This window comes from Cebus imitator, unplaced genomic scaffold (assembly GCF_001604975.1).
Source record: "Cebus imitator isolate Cc_AM_T3 unplaced genomic scaffold, Cebus_imitator-1.0 Scaffold535, whole genome shotgun sequence".
NCBI classification, from domain to species: Eukaryota; Metazoa; Chordata; class Mammalia; order Primates; family Cebidae; genus Cebus; species Cebus imitator.
This window is the reverse complement of record NW_016107850.1, coordinates 1,087,126-1,104,636: the sequence shown is the minus strand read 5'-3', so window position 1 is coordinate 1,104,636 and position 17,511 is coordinate 1,087,126. Positions and strand designations below refer to the sequence as shown.

Genomic DNA, 17,511 nt, shown 5'->3' with positions numbered 1-17,511 from the left:
TGCTATGAAGGTTATAATAAAGAATGAGTGGACTAAGATATCTGGAAAATATATTCTTAAATATTAGATTAACTAAGGTAATTATGGAGAACTATTATGTGATAAGCAATATGCCAGGAATTACTGGGGTTGCAGAAAAGCATTGGCCAAGATCTGTGATCTTCATTTTAAATCTTATTGGTGAGATAAGATTAATTAACATAAGATAAAGAAAAAAAATAGTGTGCTCTAAGAAATAAGGTTTATACATATACAAAGTGGTGAGGAATTAATGATGCTTGCATTTCAACAGAAGATCCTTAAGGAAGTGCACTTATCAACTGGGATGACTTGTATAACCATTTTCCATCATTATCTTTTTCATCTCATTGCATAGTCTTCTTTTTATGCCCCATGCAGGCCCTTGTACATGGTAGGTGCTCCATAAATATTTGCTGTTTGATCAAGTAATTTTTTGGCAAGGATACAGTAAAAGCAACCAAAAAACAGATATGTTGGTTTTCTGTCGAATAGTTATCTTGAGAAAAAAAATCTGTGTTGATCATAATAGACTAACTTATCATTAGATCACAGATTTGGAAAGCTTATAAATCTGCTTTCTAAAGAGTGCAGTGCCCACTAGCTCGCCCTCACAGCCTTTAAGAATGAAGGTCAAAACTGGAATGCCTAGTGAATCCTGAAAACAATTTTAGTTCACTTGTCTGAGTCAATTAGACATGAGCTATAATATGAAGATTTTACGTGGCTAGTAAACTTTTCAGCGGAAATATTTCTCTAACGTTTGGTATACCTAAAATTTGATGTAAGTGTTTAAATAATGTGAATTTACTCTCTTTTTTAAAAGCAGTATTCAAACTATTTATTTTATGTCTAACAAAGGCAGGAGTCTTTTATATTTATCTATCTATCTATGTATCTGTATATATATATATATATATATTTAATTGACATGGGGTCTTGCTCTGTCACCCAGGCTGGAGTGCAGTGGTACGATCTTGGCTCACTGCAACCTCTGCTGCCCTGGTTCAAGTGATTCTCGTGCCTCAGACTCCTGAGTAGCTGGGACTACAGGCATGTGCCACCACGTCAGGGTATTTTTTTTTTTTTTAATTTTTAGTAGAGACAGGGCTTTTCCATGTTGTCCAGGCTGATCTCTAACTCCCGACCTCAGGTGATCTGCCCACCTGAGCCTCCTAAAGTGCTGGGATTAGAGGCGTGAGCCACTGTGCCTGGCTGATAGCCTTATATTAAGGAACTGTTGTTTGTTTAGACATGCTCCTCTTAAATTTCAGTCCTCCAAATAAACAAAAAAAAGTTTAACAGTATTGGTTGCAACTAGTAGTTGGCAAGTACATAATTTTATTGAGATAAGGTTAGGCATAATTAGAACAGTAGCACATCACCAAAGGTAGGGATGGAATAACAGCCACCAATAGAGTAAAAACTTTGGCTGAATTTCTTGTAGGTGAATTATGTCTACTACAAAGTTGCATTTTGATGTGTATGCACATCGAGAGCAATGTAAAAATTTAGGATTAAGGCTATTGGTCATACTTACATATAAAACAATTATTTTGGGTAATACAACTGCTTTTCAAAATTGTAGAATAATGAACATTTATTTTTCAGAATGTTGAATTAGATGTAACCACAACTTCATAAGTGAATTGTCCAATGTAAACTATTAAAACCCACAATTAATAAATAATTAGTCACATGTTATTTCTCATCTTTTTATATTTAAATCTGTGAAATAATCTGCATATTTAAGAGAGTATCTATACTCTGGTTACCCAACAGTTTGGAAATGGGTCTCCATTGGAAAAAGAGAAACATGGGCTAATTCATATCTTTCCCCTCAATTTTCTATTATTCTAGAATTTTAGGCAAGAAAATATGTCCTTTTATGAGTCACAGAAAAGCCTGTGCACATTAATATCTGGAGTATAGTTTTTCCCCTACTCCTAAAGTGGGTAATGCTTACTTTTAAATTGTTTTCTTCGTCTTCATTTTTCAAAATCCATTAGCCAATAAGGGACTAGGATATCATTTGTAGTTCTCATTTTGCAGAGACGTTTCTGGTATTTGATTCCATTCTACTTTGAAAGTCTGAGAAAAGTTCCAAACCTCAACTTTGGAGATGAAAATTCCTCATACAGGGAGGACAGTCAAGAAAGTAATGGAATATTTTATACCTATTGTATTGACAAAATTTTTAAAATTTGAAAGAACCAAGCATTTGTGGGAACATGAACCAACTGGATCTCTTCCACATTGCTAGCAGAAATACAAATTTGTAAAATTACCTGGAAAAAATTGCATTATCTCTTAAAATTGAATATTCACAATATGTATACGATGTTTTGGTTTAATATTTAATTAATTAATTATATCAATAGAGCCACCAGTGGAGATGACAATGGTGATTCATACACCAAGGGTTATAATTAATCCAGTTTTGTGCACTAGAGGCCAGACTATTTCTAGATTTCAAGGATGACTGAGCACCTAAACAGCATCATTTGGTAAGGCAGCATATCAGTTTAGAAAAAAAGTAAAGGGGATATAGAGAAAGACACTTGTTTTGGTGGGAACACTATTAATTTAGAGTATGCTTGGTTCGTAAAATTTTATCGATGAATGTTTGCTGACTTAATGAAGCAAAAAGTGAAGAAAAAGGTAATGATTATTTGCCAATGTTTGCTCGAGGTGGCAGATTTTCAGTCATAATCAAGAGAAAAAATAATAGGCGCATCAAATTGATAGTTTTCTGTTTTTTTACATTTGGGAGAATGTAAGTTCCTTCCAGAGGCACAGGAAAGATGTGTCATTGTCATTCAAAAATTCAAGGATAGTGATCTACAAATTTTTTGTCAGGAAATATTAGTCAATTTTAAATAGTCATTCAACATATATGCCAATTAAAATAATTGGATCTAAAGTAACTTTTCTTTTGTAAGGGGAAATTATAAGAAGAATAGAAAATTGTAGAATTATTAACTGAAAAATTTTCTAAATTTTTTTTACCAGATCCCCACAAATGATAATTTGAAAAAAAATATGAATAGGTATTGGTGAGTATGGAGATGTTTAGTTATGACAATAGCTATTGATTATTAAATATTTAACAACTAATGTCAGGCTGTGTACTAGACTACTAGACTCTTTGCAATTCTCACAGCAGCCAGTGAAGTAGTTATTACTAATTCCATTTAATATATGTGAAAACAGAGGCTACAGGGGCTTGAGTGAGTTTACCAAAGTCCCACAGCTAGTCAGTGACAGTACTGGGATTCTGAACCCAGATCTGCCTGATTCTAAACTCACATTTTCTTCACTGAAAGTTGACCTATGTTGGCAGTCGCCATGTTGAGTGAATGAAGCAATGAGTTCTGAGATGTCTCTGGTCATCTACCCACTCCCTCCCTTAAGCTTCTTCTTCTACATAGAGCATGGGGCTCCAACCCCAGCTCTGCTGTCTACAGCACTGCCAAGTGACCCATTGGGCTCCACCTTGACCAACTGGGCATCAAGCGGTGCAAAAGCAAATCCCTCTCAAGCTGGGAGCGTCACACCGTGGACTACTCCTGCATGCAGCTGGGTACATATCTCCTGGGTTCTATGACCTGCCTAAAAAAAAGTGAGAGAGTGGAGAGACAGATCCAGGCAGCTCAGTAACTGCTATTACCAGAAAAATGTGACTATGTCCATAACAGGTTAATAGAAGATATTCAGTAAATATTATCCTCGCTATTACATTATTATCATCATTACTAGCTGTGAAGCTTTTAGAAATTTACATTAACCCCTCCTAGACTCAGTGCCCTAGTCCATCAAATAAGGTTGAGACTACTGGAATGATCTAAGATTGTCATGATGATTACATGACAATCTAAATCCATTTAAATTTCTGGGCAATTTGCTCATTAAGTGTTAGTAAGACAGAGAGATAAGTGGTTTTCTCCTTTTAATGTGATGAAAATGAGATTATAATTATCTTGCAGATGACGGCACCCATGTATTTGCCCCACATGTCTACTAGCTTCCTGACAAGCTAGGCTTCCCCAGCCTCTTCATTCTCCGTATATAAGCAATCAGCTTAGACCTAGTGCTGAGATAGAATCCCCTTTCCTGTTCTTTTTTACAATTTAGAACTATATTCAAGACTCATTCCTGGCCCCCTTTTTTTCCATCATGATACCTTCAAATACTCGAGTCCTCACTAATCTCTCTTACCACATAATTTGACAATGATCAATTTCTCATTTATTCTGTTCATTCACCTTGTTAGCTGATTAGCTAATTGGTAAACTTCAAAAGCAGGGTCTATCTTCTCATAAATCTTAGTACTTACTGCAGCACCTATCCCAGTGCCTTTCATAAGGTAGAGGCCAAATAAATAACTGTTGCTGGATAAATTAATGTAAGTTATCAATGAAGTCAGCCATCAATTTTTGTAACCAAAACTGGAGGAAAGCTTCAGAAGATTGAATGTCATAGTTTTAGCACCATATAAAACAAGGCACTGTTTTACGCGATAAAATACAGACTGAAACTCATTGAAAATGTAGAAAAGATTAGTTTGTGACAGATGAATCCATGACAAGTTAAGTGAAAAATAATTAATTTGAAAGAAGACCTCACCTCATACTATTCTTGTGTTAAAATTATGGATGGTAAACTTGCCTTCCTAGGAAATATATTTAGGGGATCCTCTAACAGAAAAGACATGAACCTCATTAACCCAAGGTCATATTTATGTTCTGATCATTAGGTCAAGATAGCAAAAGAATGTACACAATTTGCATTTCATTTACAATCTTACTATTTTCCGACAATTGAGACAAAAATGTATCAATTAAAAAACATATAACTTAATAAATACTTAGTGATTGATATGTAAAACCCAGTAAAAAAAAATGACACACCTTTCCTGAGATTTGGCAAGGATAAATATAAAGACTTCTCCTTACCATATTTCAGTATATATTTTAAAAATTATAATTCTTTCCACTATAATCTTTATCAATGCTATTGAACCAAGAATAAAAGGAATATGAACATCAAGAATGTGGGCGATATGGAATGGGAGTAGAAGATTGGCCCATGCCTTTATATAAACCTCCTTGCCTTGATGTTTCAGAGACTGGCCTCCTTTTGAAATAAAAATAAATACCTTCTTTCATAGAAACATGTCAACGTAGAGTGTTCACGTGATCTAATAACCTTGCAAATCAATGTCTATAATGATAGAGAGTTTTATTATTTTCTCTTTATTATTTTAATACAGAATGAGTTCTATTTTAATATACCTTCATCCCTTACCCATACACACAAATATCCCAATGATAACAAGATGTGAGAAGGAAGTCTTTTAAATAGATTTTTTTAAACTTAATTTCTTAAACTATTATAGTTTTGGAGCTCATCTTAGAGGTCCATGTGGGTAGGTGAGAATCTGTCAGCATAATGTCTTTTTCTCAGAATTTTTTCTAAAGGAAGCATGCTATTTTGTTTCCCTTGTTATTATTTTCGCTTCTTTCTCCTGCTAGTGACTTTAATTTTATTTGGAACTTTGAGGATGGAAAAGTATGATTATTTAGATTTTTTAGTAATATAAAACACTTTTTGTGAGAAAGACTATGAATTCTCTTTGACATTAACATCTGCCTGTAACTGAATGGAGTATTATTTAGGATATAATGTAGTATTCAACAGGAAAAGCAATTTGTCTAAAAAACGCTTCTTTCCTTGTTGAGTTTACCCTCTTGCCAGCTTGATATATCTTCACTGCCTATTTGTTCTTTGTTACTGTCAAGATAGCAAATTTCTATCTGGAGCAGATGGTGTAACTGCTATTGTTCAAATGCTTCGAATTCATTCTGCTGCAGGGTATTTTTATCATTAAACCTCTAATTAGCAGTATTAATAAATTGAATCTATGGTCTATTCTGTCTGGGGTGTCTGAACATTTGTTAAATATCTGAACATAAAAATACATATTATTTTGATATCATGAAAATTGTATCAAAACTAATTTGATTATTTCTTAACAGAATCAATGTAAAGATATATTTTATTAAGTTAATATATTCAAAGGCCTCATTCTTTCCATATATATATACACACACACATATGTATGTATATGTACATATATATACACATATATATATGTGTGTGTGGGTGTGTGTGTATGTATTCCAAGCAGATAAAACTATTGTTTTAAACACCTAGTGATCTTCCATTTTGGAAAGATAATAAAAAAGTATGTTAAATATACATGTGTGTGTGTGTATATATATATATATATACATATATATATATATACACACACATATATACATATATAAAGAGAGAGAGAGTATGATGGTAGGTAAATGCTGTACAATTGTAGCAGTTAGTCACTAGTTCTATAAATTTATTAGTTGATTAATTGTGTATGAACCTGTCATAGAAGGTACTTGTTGCCCTTACTAATTCCTCCATTACTTATCTCAATAGAAATAAAAAAATCTTGATGTGTGTCTTCATACTTTTGAATAGGATGTTTAAATTTAATTCTATTTATAAATTACAAATGTGGGGCTTTTTATCTACAGGTTCTAACAACACGCCTCCTTCACTCCATGTAGAAAGCCATCATACTTCATATTTTACCATCAGGAAGGAATTAGAGGCAAGGCTAATATTTTTGCTCTCCATCATGTTTTCAATATTAAAATGATTAAAACTGGACCAACAACCATTTTTCATTTAACTTTATCCTTACAGCTTTAAAAAGGAAGGCAATAAATGAATATTTGCAGAAATATTAATAACTTTTAAACAAATTACACTCACATATAAGAATTCAGTAAATAGAATTCTGCAACTTATTATGATTTTTCAGTGATTACTACTTTAGAAATAATTTCATTCAATGTAGTCTGTATATTGTGGCCAGGTGTGGTGGCTCACACCTGTAATCCTAGCACTTCAGGAGGCTAAGGTGGATGGATCACTTGAGCTAGGGAGTTTGAGACCAGCCTGGGCAATATGGCAAAACCTTGTCTCTACCAAAAATACAAAAAAATTAGAAGGGAGCGGTGGCACTTGCCTGTGGGCCCCACTACTAGGGAGGCTGGGATGGGAGGATCCCTTGGGCCCGAGGAGATAGAGACTGCAGTGTCTATAATGAAGAAATAATTTCATTCAGTGTAATCTGTAAATTGTAAACAGTATCCAATAGTTGGACAATTTTACAATCAGCAATGATTGATTCTAATTTAATAAATGTTGAATAAGTCAACAAAGATTAGGGTGACTATACATTCTACTTTTCCTAGGACAGTCACAGTTTATGCTTATTGCACATGTATTAATTATAATCTCTAACTCTCAAAAGTGGCCAATCTAGATGTTAAATTATATAGTCATTCTTATGCACTCAGGTTATGCACTGAGTGTTACATGCTTATATATATATAACTATAAACAAATGCTGCTTACCTGAAGAAGCATACAAAACTTATTAATGACACAAGATATATACATAAAATTCTTAAGTTTGTTTTTTTTATGAAAAGATTCAATTTTTAGTATAGCCAGTAAGCACTGTGAAAATTCAGTGAAGTGGTATAACGTTATGGATTAGAGTGGTTAAGGCTAATTTAATGGAGTTGCTGTATTAAAGGACATTGTGGGCATGAGGTCACATAGTTACAGGGATGAAGATGAATATGGTTTATAGCTGATCAATCAACAGTGGAAATGACTTAATATAAAGAAGAGCATGTTAATAAGAATAATAGGTAAGGACTCAGAAATTCTGGCCTCTTGTTCTTCTCTTCCACTGGCTAACTTTATATCATTGAGTAAATTACTTCTTCCTTTTGACTTTAGTTTTCTAATTTGTAAAATGAGGGATTGAATTGGATTCAGCCATTCATCAGTGTTTTTATGGTGAGATTACTTTTTGCAAGGCACTCCACTAAAGACTATGTAAATGATCTTTCTTCAAGTTCCTTTCCTGCTTTAATTTTTATGGTAGTTACTTTTGTCACAATTATCTCCAATGATATAGTTGTGGCCAGTTTGGAATCTTGTGCTTCTCTGTCAATGAAGAACATTTCTTGTAGGTACATGATTTTAAGCCAACAAATATTTGCTGCGTTAAATTGAATTGAAACTTTTTATTGCAAGTACCCTTTGTTTCCTAATTGGATTAGAACCATATTTTCATTCTCTGTGACAGTGGTAGGGGACTCTGCCAGAAGAAGTTGGCTTTGTGTATTTTCAGATGGTGAAAATAGCTGTTATGTTAACAGGTAACTGAGGCTGCAGCCAACTTTTGCCCTTCTCACAAATGAAACCAGTTTCACATTTGCTCTACCTCCCCAAACTAAAGAATCTTGCTGTTATTCGAGTGCTAATTACCTAACAGGAAAGATCAGGCTCTCTGGAGTAGAGTTACTGGCACTGAGCAGCAGGGCCCTCTAGCAACTCAATGAAGCTGAGATGTCTTCTGTGAATCCAGCTGATTCAAGACTGCAGGCTCACTTCACAGTGCAGGCTTTCCTATTTTGGAGGGAGTTGAAAAAATGACCCTAAAACATTATTATGGATCATAAATCACTTTTGGTAATACACACTGATGCTTCCCTCCACTAACTGGATAAGTTGAGGATAGACCTAGCCTAAAAGGAATCTGATGAGCAAAAGAAAATTATTTTTACTTGTCAAATAAATATTCATTTTGTCCTTGAAAATTGTGGCATGATGAAACTGTTATATGCTTAGCGACAATTAAATCTGGAGCATTCTTAATATATAGTAGGTCAACATACAAGATCAAATGCAGACCATGTTTAAGTTGATACTTAATTCTTTTATCTTTGTCACCTGTCAGAAATCAGAGACAGATCTTGTGTGTGTGTGTGCCTGCCAGGACATAGCTAAATCCAGGTGGAGGCTAACTCTGACTACCTCTGACTAATGCATGCTTTTCACATTGATACTGGTGGTCATGAAGCTAGCAGTAGGGAATTAAATGGAGAGAATTCAAGACTTTATCAAGACAAGTTGAATGAAAGCTAGAAGTAAGAAAAAATAGGAGTTATAATAAATGTTTGAGCATAAATGAGCTACAAGGAAAGCAAATAATTGTGAGGGTATTTATTTTCTCTAGGTTGCACATTTCACACGGAACACCTTGTAAACCTTGCTACCAGGGATTTCCTCTCACTTTTGGTGTGGTTTGGCATTGGCAGGGAGACTGAAGTTTTTTTCTGGAATATATTCTTAGCACCTTTTACTAATTTTTTAAAAATAAGTGAATTTTAAGTGTTAAGAAATTTCTACTAGCTTTCCACATTGCTTTCCACCCACTAATATTTTTTAACTTTCAGTGTTTTGTTTTGTTTTGTTTTTCAGAAATACATAGTCCTGTTGGTTTAAATCTGTAAATATACCAAGGCAACTATTAAAAGTGTTAAATCCAAGATATGAACAACTGAAAACTAACTGATAGGAGCTATAAATAGTGTTGTAAGCAAATGATTGGGAATCTGTCTTTTCAGGCACACTGCATGAGAAATACAAATCAGTCTTTGTTTCATTCTGCCAGTAATATTAGCATATTCTATGCCCTCAATCTATAAAGCACTTAAAATGTTGAAAACTTTTGACTAAACAGGGAGAAGTAGGAAGAGGAAAAGCAAAAAGCATATGTAATTGCTTGACAATGTGCTGAAATATTAAACTGCAGACATCTCTAAATGTATGTGTAAAATAAAGACCGATTTTGAAAGTAGATTATTTATTTTTAAAATGTGCTTGATTATTTCAGGGTCTAGAAGCAAACACGACTTAAACCTCTACTCATTGTGTACGTGTGTCTGTATGTGTTTGTATTTAATTACTATTGTGGCAAAATAAGAGCATGATCCAAATTCTGTGCCTCATCCCAGAACTTTTAGAGATTGTTGACACCTTACAGAGCCATGGTAAAGGGTCAGGTACAGGAAGGAAAATTAAAATGCAAACTCACACTGACATGCAGAGTGAGTAACCAGTCTTGGAAAACCTGAAAAGCCTTGACATTGAGCAAGGCAAACTGGGTTTTAAACAGGCAATGGGAAGGCTTCAGTTTTTGCAATTGAAAAAAAAATTGGCTAAAAGAGAGTGTGTGTAAAAACTAAAAGAAAGGAAGCTAAATTGAGACCTACAGGATGGTGGGTATCTCTTTTTTTTTCCTGATGAACTATGAAACTTTTCTGGGACAGAAAGAATAAGAAGATAGATCTGCACCCATTGTGATTCATGGTAACTGATTGGGCTCTGTAATAGAGCTATAGGTAACTTTGTTTAATGTAGAAAGAAATGATTCAGGTTAAACAACATGCTTCACGGATTTTTCCAAACAAACCTACTTAAAGAATTTGAGAAACAGGGAATTTCCTCTCAGATAAGCTAGTAAAAACCTACTCATGCCCCAAACAATGTAGTAAAAACAAATTGAGAGCAAGCAACAAAGTAACTTGAGAGTTCAATATAATGTAGAAATTCGTAATTTTTTAAAAAGTGTATCAGTTTTAATACCTTCAAATAGGAATTTAACATCTGTCCCTGTCCATCTTTGAAATGCAGAGGGCTGAGATGTTACAGAACCAAAATCTTTAGGTTAGTAAGCATATAGATCAAATATGTTGTAAATGGAATCCTCGTACAACTTTAAAACTTCTTAAAGTGAACATTTGTAATATGTTTTTGACCATTATGAAATACTTTGTCAACTGTTTTGGTAATATTCTGCAAGAAGAATGAATAACCTTAATGATCTCTAATATTTCTGGTTTTGCCTTTGCTTGAGCAGTTTCATAAATGAATATTTTACTTGGCACATTTTTTGTTATTAAAAGAAAAATAATGGCTTCACTTGTTACATAAAGTTGTCCTATAAATATTTTGATCAAATTTTTAAATTCTCTGTGTGACAAAACAGTGTGAAATAAATATTTCAAATGCCATTTATTGATGAGTAAATTGAAAATATTGCTAAATTCCTTTTACAAATTCTTAGAAGAATTTGGCTTTTAAAGGAAAACATCATGATCAGTGTATAGACATGCTTATTGGGAGACTCTTGGCCTTTATCAGAAAATTGTACTCTGCCATAGTATAAAGAATCCTGGTGTGTTCAGGTAATATTTTCAATCTAAAACCTAGGAGGCAGGTGCTCACATGTCCTCTTCCGTGATTGGAAAATACAGGGAGGAGGCCATAGTGGCAACTGTTACCATGATTGATTTCATTGGGATAGAAGATGGACCAGCTGGCTGTAATCAATGCATTGAGGACTCTCTCAGATCAGCAGAGCCGTTAAATTTTAAACTCCTCAAGGTAGAACACAGTGGTAATGTTTTGAAATTTAAATATTTGGAAATGCAAGCTACTTTTCTTAGGCCATTTCTTCCAAAGAACACAACATAATGTTTAAGCCATGTGCTGTTCACAGATTATAGTGTTGCAGTGATAAAAGGTATACTCCATTGGCAAAAATACTGGTAAAGGGACTGAGATTCTTGATTTTTAACTTTGTATTTAACCTTGTATAATTCTACCTGGAAAGTGTTCGTAAAAGTATAAATAGATGTAGGAAGATTACTATATGATCACTGTATTTTACAATCTTTCTGTCCTTGAGTTTGAAGTATATTGCAGGTTAAGGTTAAGCCAGGAAATAAGATTGCTTTATAGAACTTTATGACTTTCAAAATTTACATTTGAAGAAACTGTTGTATACATGATAACGAATCCTTGAACCATGAAGAGATTGGGGTATACATGATGATGAATCCTCGAACTGTGAAAAGTAGAATTGGATTTTGTCACTGTCTATATCTCTGCTTAAATGGCTTTTACACTCACTTTAAATGAAAACAATGAAATGCAGATGTCATTAAGAGTGAATACTGATTAGAAATAATCCAGGGAGGCTTCTTATATGACATGGAACACTAGTTAGACTAAAGTACACAGATGGGCCATTAGGAAGTTGAACATTAAAGACTTTGCCAATCACATCTTATCATTTGCCACACTGCAGGCAGAAATTTATCCACCTTTTGATCTTGTAAGACTCAAATCTCATAGTACACAGAAGGTGTGTGTTACAGAGTGTTTTCAAGCTATGCCATGACACAATGAAGCTTAACAGTAAATGTTTAATGGTTGACTCTTGCGGTATCAAATTGGGCATGTTTTTAACATTACTGACATTCATTTTGAGTTTCTTATTCAATGCAATGGCACAAACATCCTTTGAAGACTTACTAAATAACAGGCACTATGCTAAGCATAATGATGACTAAAGCAGATTCCGTGCATTCAAGTAGCTTACAGTCTTGGGAGTAGAGATTTCCTGACCTCATTTCAAAAGTAAGACACTCTATCTTATGCATTGTGATACAACATCTTCTGTTTTATTGTGCTGTCTCTCCTTGTTTCTTTTCTATTATTTTCTTTCTATTCTCTTCTCTCTTTCTCTTTCTTTCTCTCTTTCTTTTCTTTCCATTTTTTTCCCTTCCTTCCTTCCTTCCTTCCTTCCTTCCTTCCTTCCTTCCTCCCTCCCTCCCTCCCTCCCTCCCTTCCTTCCTTCCTTTCTCTCTCTCTCTCTCTCTTTCTTTCTTTCTTTCTTTCTTTCTTTCTTTCTTTCTTTCTTTCTTTCTTCTTTTTTCTTTTTTCTTTCTTTCATCTGTGTCTTGCTCTGTCACCCAGGCTGAAGTGTAGTGGCACAATTGCAGCTCACTAGAACCTCAAACTCCCGACCTCACACCATCCTCCTGCCTCTCCTTGTTTCTTAAACTTGAATAATTGCTTATTGGTAGTAGATTTTCTGCATATGCTGATGCCATTGGACTCTGTTGACATATAAAATTCACAAATAGACTTATATATTTTCTCGTAGGCTAAAACTGTTTTCTGCTTTTGCTTAGCCCTTACATTTTAGAACATGAAATCAGTTACCCCTGTACTCTGTTAGCAGCTCTTCTGGTGTGGTGACCTTGATTAGTATGTTCTCCTTTAAAAATGGAGAACCAGTTCTGTGAAATACTGAACATGGTTTTCTGACTAGCTACCATAGTGAGGGTTTTCTTTTGTGATCTGATTAGATTTTGAAGTTTAAAAAAAGTCTATGTCTTTCCAAACTTAGCTAGATGCAAGTAGTCCACCATACAGGATCAACAAGGGATAAATTAATTTTCTTTCAACACTTTCAACATTTTTTTTTCCTCATTAAAGTTCAAATTGCTCTCAAGAGCAGGGAAGTATGACTACATTTCTCAGCAGATGATAATGAAAAAATATCATTAAGAAAGGATGTTATGCCATTTTATTTTATTTTAAGTTTCTGGGTATATGTGCAGGATGTGCAGGTTTGTTACACAGGTAAACGTGTGCCATGGAGGTTTGTTGCACCTATCAACCCATTACCTAGATATTAACCCCAGCATGCATTAGCTTTTTATCCTGATGCTCTCCCACCCCTTACCGCCCTGCAAAAGGCCCCAGTGTGTGTTTTTCCCCTCCCTGTGTCCACATGTTCTCATTGTTCAGCTCCACTTACAAGCGAGAACATGTGGTATTTGGTTTTCTGTTCCTGTGTTAGTTTTCTGAGGATAATGGCTGCCAGCTCCATCTATCCTCTGCAAAGAATATGGTCTTGTTCTTTTTTGTGGCTGCATAGTATTCTATGGTGTATATGTACCACATTTTCTTTATCTAGTCTATCACTGATGGGCATTTGGGTTGACTTTGCTATTGTGAATAATGCTGCAGTGAACATAGCATGCATTTATCTTTATATTCCTTTGGGCATATACCCAATAATGGGATTGCTGGGTCAAATGGTATTTTGTTATGCCATTTTATTAGGAAGTGACCTTCATTCAGGCAATAATAAAATAAACTACATTAATTTTATACATTTTTGGAAATATCAAGGCTACATCTTCATAGTTTAATTCCTATTACTGTGCCCTATATGAAAAAATATGCAATCTAAGAGGAGGGAATTTCTATAAATTCAAACTTTGAGTGTTTAATTAATACTATTTGATACTATCATATTAAAAGTTTAAAAAACTTTCTCAAATATCTTATTTTGAAATTATTGTAGGAATATACAAGTTAGTATTTTATATGTAACATGAGTAGACATCTTTCAGATTAATAAGTGAGATATATTATATTTATGTATGTTTTTATTCATTTTTTGATGCATTTACTTAGGCTTAAGCGTTGTTGCTTGGATTTTGTTTTGTTTGTAGGGCTGTACCTGAATGATAACGTTTTTCTAGCTTCTGAGTTTATTTAGAAAAATGTATAATGTTGTAATTTAGGGCAGTGGATTGGTGAAATTAGTTTTTAACAAATTCGTTTTTTATAGAAAGATTTCTTAGACTGATTATGAATTTTCAATTTACAACTGACACACATAATTGTTCTTTTTAACAATCAGCTTTTGCCACCAAACAATAATTTGATAATTATCTTCCAATGTTTTTCATATTGATTTTATTGATTAATAAATCAAGAAAAAATTCAACAACGAATGTTACACAATAGAATCAATTTTCTACATAAATAACTTGAAAATAGGGGACATGATTTTTTAAAAGGAGAAACAATGTTATTATTAGTGAATTGAATGCGAACTTTGTGATATCAGATCAGTTTTGCTTTTTTGGGGTTCACAGTTTCGTTCTATATAAGTGAAGTTTCTAGATAAATGAGTCTGCAGATTACAGAGCATTCAAAATATATTAGGTTGGTGCAAAGTAATTGGGGTTTTTGCCATTTTTTTTTTCACCAACATAATATATGTCTGATTGTTTGAGAGAGCCATGGAATCTAGATTATTGATTTGTGTCTTAAAGGGAATGGGCATAGCAATCTTAATTACTTTGTAATCTTCATTTTATCTTCTTTAATATATATGCTAGTGTTTTTAATGCAGACTTCTTATTGCCGTAAAGTTTTATCAGACTTCACATATTATTTATGAATATGTTGGAATTTTTTTCAAGTGAAAATATGAACCACAGATAAATTTGATTATTTAACCTGGGCAGTACGTGGATAATAACAGGGAGGGAAAGAGTCTTTGACCTTTGACTTTGTGTCCTCTCTGCAAACGCAAATTAATCCGTTTCTACAAGATTAAGCTCTCAGTGTCAAAGTACTTTGCTAGGAAATTATCAAAGCACAAGTTAATTAGAACACAGAGCTACTTGCATGGGCTGACAGTTATTAATCACATGTTCTTGGGCTGGCTCAATTTCGGGCAATTCACTGCTAGAACAAAAGGTTTCTCTTAGTTTTTAGTCTTATAGAGAAAAAACAATCTCACAATACCAACTACAAAATAATTACTGTATAAGGTATAATGAAGACATATTTTAGATTTAAAATTTTTGATTACTGTAGCCTTGTAGTATAGTTTGAAGTCTGGTAGTGTGATGCCTCCCACTTTGTTCTTTTTGCTTAGAATTGACTTGGCTATGCGGGCTCTCTTTTGGTTCCATATGAAGTTTAAGGTGGTTTATTCCAGTTTTGTGAAGAAGGTCATTGGTAGCTTGATGGGGATAGCATTGAATCTGTAAATTACTTTGGATAGTACGACCATTTTCACGATATTGATTCTTCCTAACCATGAACATGGAATGTTTCTCCATCTGTTTGTGTCCTCTCTTATTTTGTTGAGCAGTGGTTTGTAGTTCTCCTTGAAGAGGTCCTTTACGTTCCTTGTTAGTTGTATTCCTAGGTATTTTATTCTCTTTGTAGCAATTGTGAATGGCACATGTACCCCAAAACCTAAAATGCAATAAAAAATACAAAATTAAAAAAATAAAAATATAAAATAAAAATTTTGGCCAGTGTTTTTGGTCTTTTCATTCCCTTCACTATATATGCCAACTCTAACTACAGTTAGTGGAACAGTTTGGGAGCTTGTGTGTTTACTTAAGCAAATAGAGTGCTCAAATTTGATGTAGCTACTGGGAGATAATTATGAGTTTGCCTTGTTTTAGGATTAGATACATTTCTGGGAAGGGCCGTGCATAATGGATGGCTCATGCCTGTAATCCCAGCACTTTGGGAGGCTGTGACAGGTGGGTCACTTAAGGTCAGGAGTTCAAGACCAGCCTGACCAACATGGGGAAACCCCATATCTACCAAAAATACAAACAAAATGAAACTGGCATGGTGGCGCACACCTGTAATCCCAGCTACCTGGGAGGCTGAGGCAGGAGAATCGCTTGAGCCGTGGAGGTGGAGGTTGTAGCAAGCAGTGATTGCAGCCTGGGCAGCAGAGCAAGTGAGACTCCATCTAAAAAAACAAACAAACAAAGATATATTTCTGAGAAGTTCTATGTAGCTATACTTTTGTTAGTCATACTTTAAGCGTATAGGAAATTATTTAATGAGGTTTATGAGCCTTGTAGATTCACATAGTGGGATTACTAGAACTACTACATTGTTTTCTTTTAACTGTTTCTCCTCACACTAAAATAAAATTAGTAACTTATTCTTAAAAATTTGATTTCTCTTCCCTCTTTAGTGGTTTATTAGGTTGTCAAATCACCTGCTTATGGGATCTGAAGGTTTTGGTGATTGAGCCTCTGCTGAGAATTACATGCCTCGGCTAATAAACTAAGTACTGCTAGAGGCAATTATGTTGTGATAATTATTTTCTCACAATTGAAAATATTAATAATTGGTGGCATCATACTGTGGAAAATAAACGAAAAGTGAGACCATAGTAATTAAGTTTTTAATTCTTAATGCTGAGTTTCTTTCTTTTTTGTAGTTATTTCAAGAGTTTTATTTATTATTATTGTTATTTTTTATTATAAATTAAGTTTTGGGGTACATGTGCCGATTGTGCAGCTTTGTTACATAGGTATACACATGCCATGGTGGTTTGCTGCATCCATCACCTTGTCATCTACATTAGGTATTTCTCCTAATGCTATCCCTCCCCTTTCCCCCAACCCCCTTCTATCTCTCCCCTAGCCCTCCACCCACTGACAGGACCCAGTATGTGATGTTTATGCTTAGTCCATGGTCATGATGTAAGTGACTGAGAATGTCATGTTATTACCCAGACATACAGTGAAAAGACGAATCAACAGAGAATGAGGGCTTAAAAAAGCACCATAGTGCATTCTCTTTGAAAAGCAGGTGGAGAGAAAGGAATATAACATTTTTCAGGAAGGGATTGTGGGCAGCTGGAATGAAAAGACACACGAAAACAATCCTAAACACAAGAAAAGGCAGCATTTCATACCACTATTGTTTGGGGGAAGGGGAGCAGAGAGCATTTTTGAACTGGCAGCAATAATCCCTGTTCTACTGAGTGATGTAAAGCCACTTCGCTATAAAAGGGAGAGAATGAAGTATGAGGAAGCTAAATATATATATATATATATATATATATATATGTATATATATATATGTGTATATATATAT

General features: G+C 34.2%; 1 protein-coding gene and 1 non-coding gene across 2 annotated transcripts in view; both read left to right on the top strand.

Annotated features, from left to right (window-relative positions):
- HTR2C (5-hydroxytryptamine receptor 2C) overlaps positions 1 to 17,511 on the top strand; it is a 287,010-nt gene that overhangs the window by 36,372 nt on the left and 233,127 nt on the right. The window lies entirely within an intron of this gene.
- On the top strand, positions 3,483 to 3,609 carry LOC119468933. Its single transcript, XR_005197743.1, has one exon. It is a non-coding gene; the product is annotated as a small nucleolar RNA SNORA35 (small nucleolar RNA).